The sequence below is a fragment of the Dendrobates tinctorius genome, unplaced genomic scaffold, assembly GCF_039654945.1.
Source record: "Dendrobates tinctorius isolate UK_male_01 unplaced genomic scaffold, ASM3965494v1 ptg000011l, whole genome shotgun sequence".
NCBI classification, from domain to species: Eukaryota; Metazoa; Chordata; class Amphibia; order Anura; family Dendrobatidae; genus Dendrobates; species Dendrobates tinctorius.
Window position 1 is genome coordinate 72,309,773 of NW_027361679.1, and position 12,816 is coordinate 72,322,588.

Here is a 12,816-nt window from a genome sequence, read left to right on the forward strand (position 1 = left end):
GTCAGTAGGATCAACACTCCTAAGCTATGTAGATCATAGGAAGCTTAATAAAATAATACCTTCATATCTGCAATCCAATGTTTTATTCCAAAGAATTCCACATGTTCTTATACAGTGGGGAAAAAAAGTATTTAGTCAGTCAGCAATAGTGCAAGTTCCACCACTTAAAAAGATGAGAGGCGTCTGTAATTTACATCATAGGTAGACCTCAACTATGGGAGACAAACTGAGAAAAAAAAATCCAGAAAATCACATTGTCTGTTTTTTTTCATTTTATTTGCATATTATGGTGGAAAATAAGTATTTGGTCAGAAACAAGCAATCAAGATTTCTGGCTCTCACAGACCTGTAACTTCTTCTTTAAGAGTCTCCTCTTTCCTCCACTCATTACCTGTAGTAATGGCACCTGTTTAAACTTGTTATCAGTATAAAAAGACACCTGTGCACACCCTCAAACAGTCTCACTCCAAACTCCACTATGGTGAAGACCAAAGAGCTGTCAAAGGACACCAGAAACAAAATTGTAGCCCTGCACCAGGCTGGGAAGACTGAATCTGCAATAGCCAACCAGCTTGGAGTGAAGAAATCAACTGTGGGAGCAATAATTAGAAAATGGAAGACTTACAAGACCACTGATAATCTCCCTCGATCTGGTGCTCCACGCAAAATCCCACCCCGTGGGGTCAGAATGATCACAAGAACGGTGAGCAAAAATTCCAGAACCACGCGGGGGGACCTAGTGAATGACCTGCAGAGTGCTGGGACCAATGTAACAAGGCCTACCATAAGTAACACACTACGCCACCATGGACTCAGATCCTGCAGTGCCAGACGTGTCCCACTGCTTAAGCCTGTACATGTCCGGGCCCGTCTGAAGTTTGCTAGAGAGCATTTGGATGATCCAGAGGAGTTTTGGGAGAATGTCCTATGGTCTGATGAAACCAAACTGAAACTGTTTGGTAGAAACACAACTTGTCGTGTTTGGAGGAAAAAGAATACTGAGTTGCATCCATCAAACACCATACCTACTGTAAAGCATGGTGGTGGAAACATCATGCTTTGGGGCTGTTTCTCTGCAAAGGGGCCAGGACGACTGATCCGGGTACATGAAAGAATGAATGGGGCCATGTATCGTGAGATTTTGAGTGCAAACCTCCTTCCATCAGCAAGGGCATTGAAGATGAAACGTGGCTGGGTCTTTCAACATGACATTGATCCAAAGCACACCGCCAGGGCAACGAAGGAGTGGCTTCGTAAGAAGCATTTCAAGGTCCTGGAGTGGCCTAGCCAGTCTCCAGATCTCAACCCTATAGAAAACCTTTGGAGGGAGTTGAAAGTCCGTGTTGCCAAGCCAAAAGCCAAAAACATCACTGCTCTAGAGGAGATCTGCATGGAGGAATGGGCCAACATACCAACAACAGTGTGTGGCAACCTTGTGAAGACTTACAGAAAACGTTTGACCTCTGTCATTGCCAACAAAGGATATATCACAAAGTATTGAGATGAAATTTTGTTTCTGACCAAATACTTATTTTCCACCATAATATGCAAATAAAATGAAAAAAAAACAGACAATGTGATTTTCTGGATTTTTTTTTCTCAGTTTGTCTCCCATAGTTGAGGTCTACCTATGATGTAAATTACAGACGCCTCTCATCTTTTTAAGTGGTGGAACTTGCACTATTGCTGACTGACTAAATACTTTTTTTCCCCACTGTATGTAAATTAGTTGCTCAAGACAATGGACAAGACACTCATCTGCATTAAAATCTGCCTCCAGGGGTTGCTTTATATGAAAGGGGGAGTTATCAGTCTGAGACATGTAACTAAGAACAGGAGAACTGAAATTTATCTTCTTACAAACACATTTGCTGCAACTCTCACAGCTCTGCTGTATTGCAACACTGTCTGCCTGTGAGACGGAAGCTAAAGCAGAGAAGAACCTGCAGATGTGTCAGTTATAATCACACACAGCTCTGCAGTGAGATCAGGAGAGCATAGAACGGCCATTACATTTCTCACACTGGTAACTCACCCTTCTATTTAAAATAATCTCTGAATGCAGATTTTCTTGCAGATCAGTAACTGGACCATAGCCTGGAAAAGCTAATTGTCATAAGAAAAAAGTGGATTTCTTGAGAATTAGACATCGGATTGTATATATCAAGGAATCATTTTATTCAGTTTCTTATAACCTACATTCAAATATAGATGGTTTACGAGGGTTGATCCTACTGAGAGACTTCCATTAACTGGCTTTACAACCTTGGATATATGGGTATGCCATGGCAATTTTGCGCTCACAGCGGCTATGCACGCGATTGCCGCCAGGTGTCAGCTGATTCTGACAACTGACACTCAGCATTCAGTGCCAGGAGCTGTGCCCACAGAGGTCTTGGCACTTTAACCCCCTAAGTGCTGAGATTGATATCGATCACAGCATTTTAAAGGCAGGTAGAGAAAGAGCCCCCTCTTCCTTCTGATCAGCGCCTCTGCAACATTGCAGGGGTCTGATCGTTGCCATGGTAACCCAATCTTGCCATGATGATATCTGGGTCACCAGACACTAGCAAGATAGCTAAATCATGAATCATGAGCGCTTATTTCGGGGTTTCCATGTAAATCTCTGAAATATGTGATTCATGTGGAACTCCCGGCAGAATATTCCCTATAATGAGGCAGATGTAGGCACTGTGAATGCTGTCTGCCACCTATGATCCTGCGCTGTCCATTTTTTTAGGTGTGCATAAAAGCGTGGTCCGTCACAGTTTTGTGCACTTCTGAAAAGAGTAACTCTGCTGCCTCATTATAGTAAATGGATCCCTCGGGGGCATGGCCAGAATTAGGGTCAGGTAGGCTAATTTCACACTAGCGATTTTTAGTGCTGAGCTTTGTGCGCAATAGAATCGCATAAAAAAACGCATCATGCAATTTGTATGCGTTTGCTTTTTTAGGCACATGCGTTTTAACCAGTTTCTAGCAATGCTAACTCTTAAAACGCATGCGATTTTAAGCGCAGGCGTGCGCATTTCCATGCGCACGCCTGCGTTCCCATAGACTGTAATGTGATTTTTTTTTTGCGCATTTCATGTGCAAGCGTGCGAGTACATTTTTTTTGAGACAGGTCGGACAGAACAAAAATGCAACAGGTTGCGTCCGGCGTGCCTAGGCCCACACTACAAAAAACGCATGTGCACGAAAGCGCATACAAACGCGTGCATACGCTAGACCATGCACCCCCATGTTAAAGATAGGGGCGCAGGATGCATGCGCATGGACGCGCATGAAGCGCAGTGCTAAAAACGCTAGAACACTTTGCCTAGGGCCTTGCTCCCTCAGGTGCCTCTACAAAGTGGTGTGCTGCTAAGTATTGTATTTTTTTTTAATATATATGAGCGCGTATGTGGTGGCCATAATAATGCAGGACTGTGGGGCTGCATTATACTCTATGTGGGGGTGCAATTTACTCTATGAAGGGGCTGCATTTAACTCTATTGGTAGCTGTTTTATACTTTATGGGGTGGGATACATTATACTCTATGGGGGTGCTGAATTATACTCTATGGGTGGCTGCATTATACTCTATGGGGTTGCATTATACTCTGTCAGGGGGCTGCATTATACTCTATCAGGGGGCTGCATTTTACTATATGGGGTCTCTACATTGTACTCTGTTGGGAGACTGCATTATTCTCTATGAGGGGCTGCAATATACTCTATGAAGGGGCTGTATTATGCTCTGTAATGAGGCTGAATTTTACTATATAGGGAGCTGTATTTTACTGTATGGGGGCTGCATTATACTCTATGAGGGGGCTGCATTATACTCTATTGGGTCGCTGCATTATTCTTTATGGGATGGTTGCATTATACTCTTCTGGGGTGGCTGCATTTTTCTCTATGGGGTGACTGCATTTTTCTCTATAGGATGTGTGAGAGACAAGGGAGACACCATTTTGATTTATCTTTTTCATCTTTTTTTTTTAATCTTTTTTTATTTTTATATAGCGCTAACATATTCCGCAGCGCTTTACAGTTTGCACACATTATAATCACTGTCCCCGATGGAGCTCACAATCTAAATTCCCTAGCAGTATGTCTTTGGAATGTGGGAGGAAACCGGAGTACCCAGAGGAAACCCACGCAAACACGGGGAGAACATACAAACTCCTTGCAGATGTTATCCTTGGTGGGATTCGAACCCAGGACTCCAGCGCTGCAAGGCTGCAGCGCTAACCACTGAGCCACCGTGCTGCCCTATTTATTAATTTCAGGTCCAATATATTATCAAGAGTTCTCGCTCTGCTCCCTGAACTGTGACCCCCATGCATGAAAGAAACACACAAATTCTCAAAAGAACAGGAAACTTGTCATATGGAAAGAGAATTAGAGGTCCCATGTTAATTAATGCGAGGAAGAAAAGAGCTAGGACCCCTTACTGTTTTTTTGTGCAGGGCTGCCATCTAGCAATGGAGACCCTAGACAGGCACTGACACATAGAGATGAATTATGAGAATACCATGCATCTCAGGGTTAAGTCCAATATACCACCAGAATCCTGGGAGCCCGTCGCACACACACACCTGTGTGTCATCATTCTCTAGCTGTCCCAGATACTGAGCTATCGAGACTGGCTCTGTAGAACCACTCAGCCAACCCAAGTTGAGATGTCAGTTGTCCCGTTTAGACTTCCCACTAAGAAGTTATGACCCATCCTAGATATTGTCAATTATTTCAGCTAGGAGGTTAGGGGAGGAGATTTTAGTTCAGCCCAGAGAGGCGGTGACAAATATTGAAGGAGGCGAGCTCCGGGATAAAAAATAGTTACACACCTATAGCGTGTATTATTGTTCCGCCACGGAAGCCGAATCACGTCACGTGTGGAGACGGACAGGAAACTAAGAAAGTATCTGTGGATTCGAGTGCTACCCTGGATCCACATGCTACAAGGATCGGTACCTTGACACCTACAGCTAACTGTAATCCATACCTGTACTCTTTCTTTATATGTACTTCTGGCTGTAATATCTGTATATTTGTATTATTTAGTGTGCTTTTCAGCAATTAAAATATCAATTAATTTTGAGCTGCTCTTTTACCTCGAATCCCGATTTGACACGTCCGCGAGTCCGGCTAGTACTTATACGTTACCTGCATTAGAGACCTGCATTATTCTCTGAGGGAGTTGCATCATACTCTCTGAGGGGGACTGCATTATACTATATGAGGTGGCTAAATTTACTGTATAGGTTGACTGCATTATACTCTATGGGGTGGCTGAATTATACGCTTCTGGGGTGGCTGCTTGATAATCTATGATGGGGCTGCATTATACTGAGTGGGGGCTGTATGAAACTCTGAGGGAGGCTGCATTATACTCTATGAGGGGGCTGTATTATACTCCATGAGGAGGGCTGCATTATTATCTATGAGGGGGTGTACATTATATTCTATGTGGGCTGCATTGTACTCTATGGGGTACTGCATTATACTCTATGGGTTGGCTGCATTATACTCTATCAAGGACTATGGGGTGCATTATGCTATATGGGGACTGCATTATACTGTCATGATCCATTTTTGGATCTGTAGCAGATCTGGACTCTCTAAATAAAACTTTTTTCCTTTCAGACCGCTGGGGGTTAATATTAGTTTTTGCCCCTGGTGGCCGCTGGTGTTACTGCATCATTAGTTGGTCTTCTGGTGAGTTTATCCTCAGTGGCCGCTGGTGTTACTGCATTGTGATTAATTATCTATGCAGTCGGAAACCACTCCCACATTCCTACATAAGCTCACCAAGTTCACCAACTAACTGTTGCTGATATTGTTTCTTTTTGGAGACCAACCAACCTGGAGTTCAGGAGCTGACAGAGTTCTGTGGATCTTCAGTTGTCTGCTGTTTTCAAGTGGCTAACTCTGCTATCCTGGAGCATTGCCGCAGAGCAAGCTAAGTCTTGTCTTTCAGTTTATTTAACCCCGAGGTGTCTGTATTACCCTTTCCTTGGTTTTTTGTGCAGTTTACCTTTTTCCCTGTCTCACCCCCTGGGGAGGGGATTGGGTGATTAGCTCAGGGCTGAACAGGAGATGGGGACAGGTCGGAGACTTGGGCCTCACTACCTTTAAGTGTACCCCCAAGATAAGGAAAGTCAGGGCACCCCCTTAGTCTTAGGAGCAGTTCAGGGGCCCTGGTTCCACGTCTCCTGTTTCCCCACAACTCCCCCGCGACATATACTACATGGGGACTGCATTATACTCTATGGGGGACTATGGGGAATGTATTATACTATATGAAGGACTAAGGAGTGCATTATACTATGGGGAGTGCATTATGCTATATTGAGGACTAAGGGGAGTGCATTATACTATATGGAGGACTATGGGGATGTATTATAATATGGGGAGTGTATTATACTTTATGGAGGACTATGGGTAGTGCATTATACTATATGGAGGACTATGGGGAGTGTATTATATTATATGGAGGACGAAGGGGAGTGTATTCTACTATGGGGAATGTATTACACTATATAGAAGACTATGGGTAGTGCATTATACTATATGGAGGACTATGGGCAGTGCATTATACTGTTTGGAGGATTATGAGGAGTATATTATACTTTACAGAGGACTATGCAGAGTTTATTATACTATATTAAGGGCTATGGGGAGTGTATTATAATATATGGAGGGCTATGTGGCACATTATACTATATGGAGGACTATGGTGTGTGCATTATACAATATGGAGGACTATATGATGCATTATATTATGTTGAGGACTATGGGGCGCATTATACTAAACAAGCAAAATGTTGCTAATTCGATTGGATTGTTTATGCCGCAACAAAAGTCATTGTTCTCAGCAGCACATTGCCTGGTGAAAACTGCAGATATGCTGTTCATAACATGATACTGTATGTGGACAGATTGATCTATTAGTGATTGTTCTGTCCTAATCATTATTCCTCAGTCGGTGTAAAGAGGCCTGGAAACAAGCGTTGAAGGACTTCAATATTGTCGAACCCCTCGTTTAGCGGCCTGAACTCAGCACATGTAAATGCAGCCAAAATATTTCTGTGTGATGGTGCAATATGTTAGCATTTGGGCCCCCTTTTTAAACTTTTGCCCAGGGCCCCACTCAATCCACAAAAAAGGTCTGTCATCTTGTAATAGAAATATAGGGGGTTTCCACGTTACTGGTAATACAAAGGCTCTGGAAAAGCAAAATGGCTATTCGCCCCTCAAAAGAAATTCATCAAATTCTGCACTCCCAAATCCAAATACCTATTCTGAGCCCCAATGTGCCTAAACCACATTAAGCATCCACATATTTGGCATTTCTGTAGCAATGATAGCCCAACTAATTTATGGATGCGTGTCTCCAGAAGCATGAGTTGGTCATTACAATGTACTGGGCACTACAACATACTGGGGAATACAACATATGGGAACTACAATGGGCGTTTGCAATTTTCACTCAGTAACATCCACTGCTGCTTGTTTATGGAAAACATTCATGGAGTCTAAATCATCACTACACCTACAGTCATGGCCAAAAGTATTGACACCCCTGCAATTCTGTCAGATAATACTCAGTTTCTTCCTGAAAATGATTGCAAACACAAATTCTTTGGTATTATTATCTTCATTTAATTTGTCTTAAATGAAAAAACACAAAAAGAATTGTCCTAAAGCCAAATTGGATATAATTCCACACCAAACATAAAAAAGAGGGTGGACAAAAGTATTGGCACTGTGCGAAAAATCATGTGATGCTTCTCTAATTTGTGTAATTAACAGCACCTGTAACTTACCTGTGGCACCTAACATATGTTGGCAATAACTAAATCACTCTTGCAGCCAGTTGACATGGATTAAAGCTGACTCAACCTCTGTCCTGTGTCCTTGTGTGTACCACATTGAGCATGGAGAAAAGAAAGAAGACCAAAGAACTGTCTGAGGACTTGAGAAACCAAATTGTGAGGAAGCATGAGCAATCTCAAGGCTACAAGTCCATCTCCAAAGACCTGAATGTTCCTGTGTCTACCGTGCGCAGTGTCATCAAGAAGTTTAAAGCCCATGGCCTGGGGCTAATCTCCCTAGATGTGGCCAGAAAAGAAAAATTGACAAGAGATTTCAACGCAAGATTGTGCGGATGTTGGATAAAGAACCTCCACTAACATCCAAACAAGTTCAAGCTGCCCTGCAGTCCGAGGGTACAACGGTGTCAACCCGTACTATCCGTCGGCATCTGAATGAAAAGGGACTGTATGGTAGGAGACCCAGGAAGACTCCACTTCTTACCCCGAGACATAAAAAAGCCAGGCTGGAGTTTGCCAAAACTTACCTGAAAAAGTCTAAAACATTTTGGAAGAATGTTCTTTGGTCAGATGAGACAAAAGTAGAGCTTTTAGGGCAAAAGCATCAACATAGAGTACAGGAGAAAAAAGAGGCATTCAAAGAAAAGTACACGGTCCCTACAGTCAAACATGGCGGAGGTTCCCTGATGTTTTGGGGTTGCTTTGCTGCCTCTGGCACTGGACTGCTTGACCGTGTGCATGGCATTATGAAGTCAGAAGACTACCAACAAATTTTGCAGCATAATTTAGGGCCCAGTGTGAGAAAGCTGGGTCTACCTCAGAGGTCATAGTTCTTCCAGCAGGACAATAACCCAAAACACACTTCAAAAAGCACTAGAAAATGGTTTGAGAGAAAGCACTGGAGACTTCTAAGGTGGCCAGCAATGAGTCCAGACCTGAATCCCATAGAACACCTGTGGAGAGATCTAAAAATGGCAGTTTGGAGAAGGCACCCTTCAAATATCAGGGGCCTGGAGTAGTTTGCCAAAGAAGAATGGTCTAAAATTCCAGCAGAGCATTGTAAGAAACTCATTGATGGTTACCGGAAGCGGTTGGTCGCAGTTATTTTGGCTAAAGGTTGTGCAACCAAGTATTAGGCTGAGGGTGCCAATACTTTTGTCCGGCCAATTTTTGGAGTTTTGTGTGAAATGATCAATGTTTTGCTTTTTGCTTCATTCTCTTTTGTGTTTTTTTCATTTAAGACAAATTAAATGAAGATAATAATACCAAAGAATTTGTGTTTGCAATCATTTTCAGGAAGAAACTGAATATTATCTGACAGAATTGCAGGGGTGTCAATACTTTTGGCGATGACTGTATAAACAAATTACCAAAGGGGTATAATTTCCAAAAGGGGTCGCTTGAGGGGTACTCTGCTTTTCTAGCACTGAGGGACTCTGTACATGGAGTCCGCAAACTATTCTAGGAAAATGTGGGCTCCAGGAGGCAAATAGCGCTCCGTCCCTCCCAAGTCTCACCGCATGGCTAAACAGTACTGCTACAAATGGGGTATGTCTCCATTCAGCAGAAATTGTGGGACAAATTTTGGTGCGAATTTTGCCAATTTTCCTTTGTGGAAATTTAAAATCTGGGGCTAAAACTAAATTTTTATGGCAAAAATGTAATTACTTTTTCTTCACTGTCCAATAAAATTCTGTGGCATACCTGTGGCATCAATATGATCACTGCACCCCAAGATATATTCATTGAGAAGTGTAGTCTATGAAATGTGGTCAGATAAGGGGGGTTCTGCCATTCTGGCACCTCAGGGGCTCTACCAATGTGACATGGCAACCTCAAACCAGTCCAGCAAAGTCTGAGCTCAAAAGTAGTTGTAGACCACATATGGGATATGGTGTACTTAGGAGAAAATGCATAAAATTGTTTGGATCATAGTAACATAATAACATAGTTAGTAAGGCCGAAAAAAGACATTTGTTCATCCAGTTCATCCTATATTCTGTCAGAATAAATCCCCAGATCTACGTCCTTCTAAGGAGCCTAATCACTGTAAGATACAATATTGTTACGCTCCAGGAAGACATCCAGGCCTCTCTTGAACCCCTCGACTGAGTTCGCCATCACCACCTCAGGCAAGGAATTCCAGATTCTCACAGCCCTAACAGTAAAGAATTATCTTTTATGTTAGTGGAAAAACCTTCCCTCCTCCAGACGCAGAGAATACCCCCATGTGACCGTCACCTTCCTTGGTAAAAACAGATCCTCAGAGAGATATTTGTATTGTATATACTTATACATGGTTATTAGATCACCCCTCTGTCTTTTTTCTAGACTAAATAATCGTAATTTTGCTAATCTCTGTGTATTTTAGTTCCCCCATCCCCTTTATTAATTTTGTCTCCCTCCTTTCTACTCGCTCTAGTTCCATTATATCCTTCCTGAGCACCGGTGCCCAAAACTGTACACAGTACTCCATGTGCGGTCTTACCAGAGATTTGTACAGAGGCAGTATAATCAGTATAATACTCTCATCATGTGTATCCAGACCTCTTTTAATGCACCCCATGATCCTGTTTGCCTTGGCAGCCGCTGCCTGGCGCTGGCTGCTCCAAGTAAGTTTATCATTAACTAGGATCCCCAAGTCCTTCTCCATGTCAGATTTACCCAGTGGTTTACCGTTCAGTGTGTAATGGTGATATTGATTCCTTTTTCCCATGTGTATAACCTTACATTTATCTTTGTTAAACCACATCTGCCACCTTTCAGCTCGTTTCCAACTTATCCAGATCCATCTGTAGCAGAAAACTATCTTCTTTTGTATTGTCTGCTTGACATAGTTTGTATCATCTGCAAATATTGATAGTTTACTGTGTAAACCTTCTACCAGAACATTAATAAATATGTTGAAGAGAATAGGTCCCAACACCGACCCTGTGGTACCCCACTGGTCACAGCGACTCAGTTAGAGAATATACCATTTATAACCACCCTCTGCTTTCTATCACTCAGCCAGTTAGTTACCCATTTACACACATTTTCCACCAGACCCAGCATTCTCATTTTGTGTACCAACCTCTTGTGTGGCACGGTATCAAATGCTTTGGAAAAATCAAGATATACCACGTCCAATGACTCACCTTGGTCCAGTCTATAGCTTACCTCTTCATAAAAACTGATTAGATTGGTTTGGCAGGAGCGATTCCTCATAAACCCATGTTTATATGGAGTTAAACAGCTATTCTCATTGAGATAATCTAGAATAACATCCCTCAGAAACCCTTAAAATATTTTACCAACAATAGAGGTTAGACTTAATGGCCTATAATTTCCAGGTTCACTTTTAGAGCCCTTTTTGAATATTGGTACCACATTTTCTATGCGCCAGTCCTGTGGAGCAGACCCTGTTCATTTTGTCTTGTTACCTGCATGAAAATAAAAAAAATTGGGGCAAAAATAACATTATTGTGGGAAAAATTCGATTTTTTGTTTATTTTCACGTCTCTACGTTATAAACTTCTGTGAAGCACCTAAGGGTTCAAGGTGCTCACAACACAGCTAGATACATCGCTTGAGGGGTCAAGTTTCCAAAATGGGGTCACTTGTGAAAGATTTCCACTGTTTAGGCACTTCAGGGGCTCTCCAAATGCAACACGGCATCCGCTAATTATTCCAGTCAATTTTGCACTCCCAAAGTCAAGTGGCACTCCTTCCCTCCATTCCTTGCCATGCACCCAAACAGTAGTTTAGCTTCACATATAGGGTATTAGCGCATTTAGGAGAAATTGCACAACAAATTTTCAGGTTCATATTCTCCTGTTACCCTTGTAAAAATGCAAAATTTATGGCAAAAAGACCATTTTTGTGGGGGTAAATGTGAATTTTTCTTTTCATAGCCCAGTTATAAACTTCTGTGAAGCACCTGGCAGTTTAAAGTGCTCACCAAACATCTAGATTAGTTCCTTGTGGGGTCTAGTTTCTAAAATTGTGTCAATTGTGGAGGGTTTCTGCTGTTTAGGCACATCAGGGGCTCTTCAAACACAACATTGCATCCACTAATTAATCCAGCAAATTTTGCATTCAAAAATTCAAATGGCACTCTTTCCCTTCTGAGCTATGCCGTGAGCCCAAGCAGAAGTTTTCCTCCACATATTGGTTATGGGTGTACTCAGGATAAATTGCACAACAAATTGTATAGTACAATTTCTCCTGTTACCTTTGTGAAAATGCTAAATTTGAGGCTAAAAAAACATTTTTGCAGGAAAAATTAGATTTTTTAATATTCCTGCTCAACGTTCAAAATTTCTGTGATGCGCCTGGGGTTGCAAAGTGCTCACCACACATCTAGATAAGTTCCCTGAAGGATATAGTTTCCAAAATGGTGTCACTTGTGGTGGGTTTCCACTGTTTAGGCACATCAGGGGCTCTCCAAACGTGACATGGTGTCCGCTAATTATTATAGTAAATTTTATATTAAAAAAGTCTAATGGTGTGCCTCCCCTTCCGTGCCTTGCCGTGCCCCCAAAAACTAGTGTTCCCCCACATATGGAGTATTGATGTACTCAGGATGAAATGCACCACAAATTTTATGGTGCAATTTCTCCTGTTACCATTGTGAAAATGCTAAATTTGGGGCTAAAAAAATGTTTTTGTGGGAAAAATGTGATTTTTATTATTTTCACCACTCAATATTTAAAACTTCTGTGAAGCACCTGGGGGTTCAAAGTGCTTATCAGTTATCACACAACAATATAAGCTCCCTGAGTGGTCTAGTTTCAAAAATGGGGTCACTTGTGGAGGTTTCCACTGTTTAGGCACATCAGGGGCTCTCCAAACATGACTTGGAGTCTGCTAGTCTGCTAATTATTCCTGCCAATGCTTAGGAGAAATTGCACATGGGTCTAAAGTAAAGTTTTTGTGCAAAAACTGTTCATTTTTTCTTTCACATTTCAATAATTCCTGTGAAGCACCTGAAGGGTTAATAAACTTTTCAAATGTG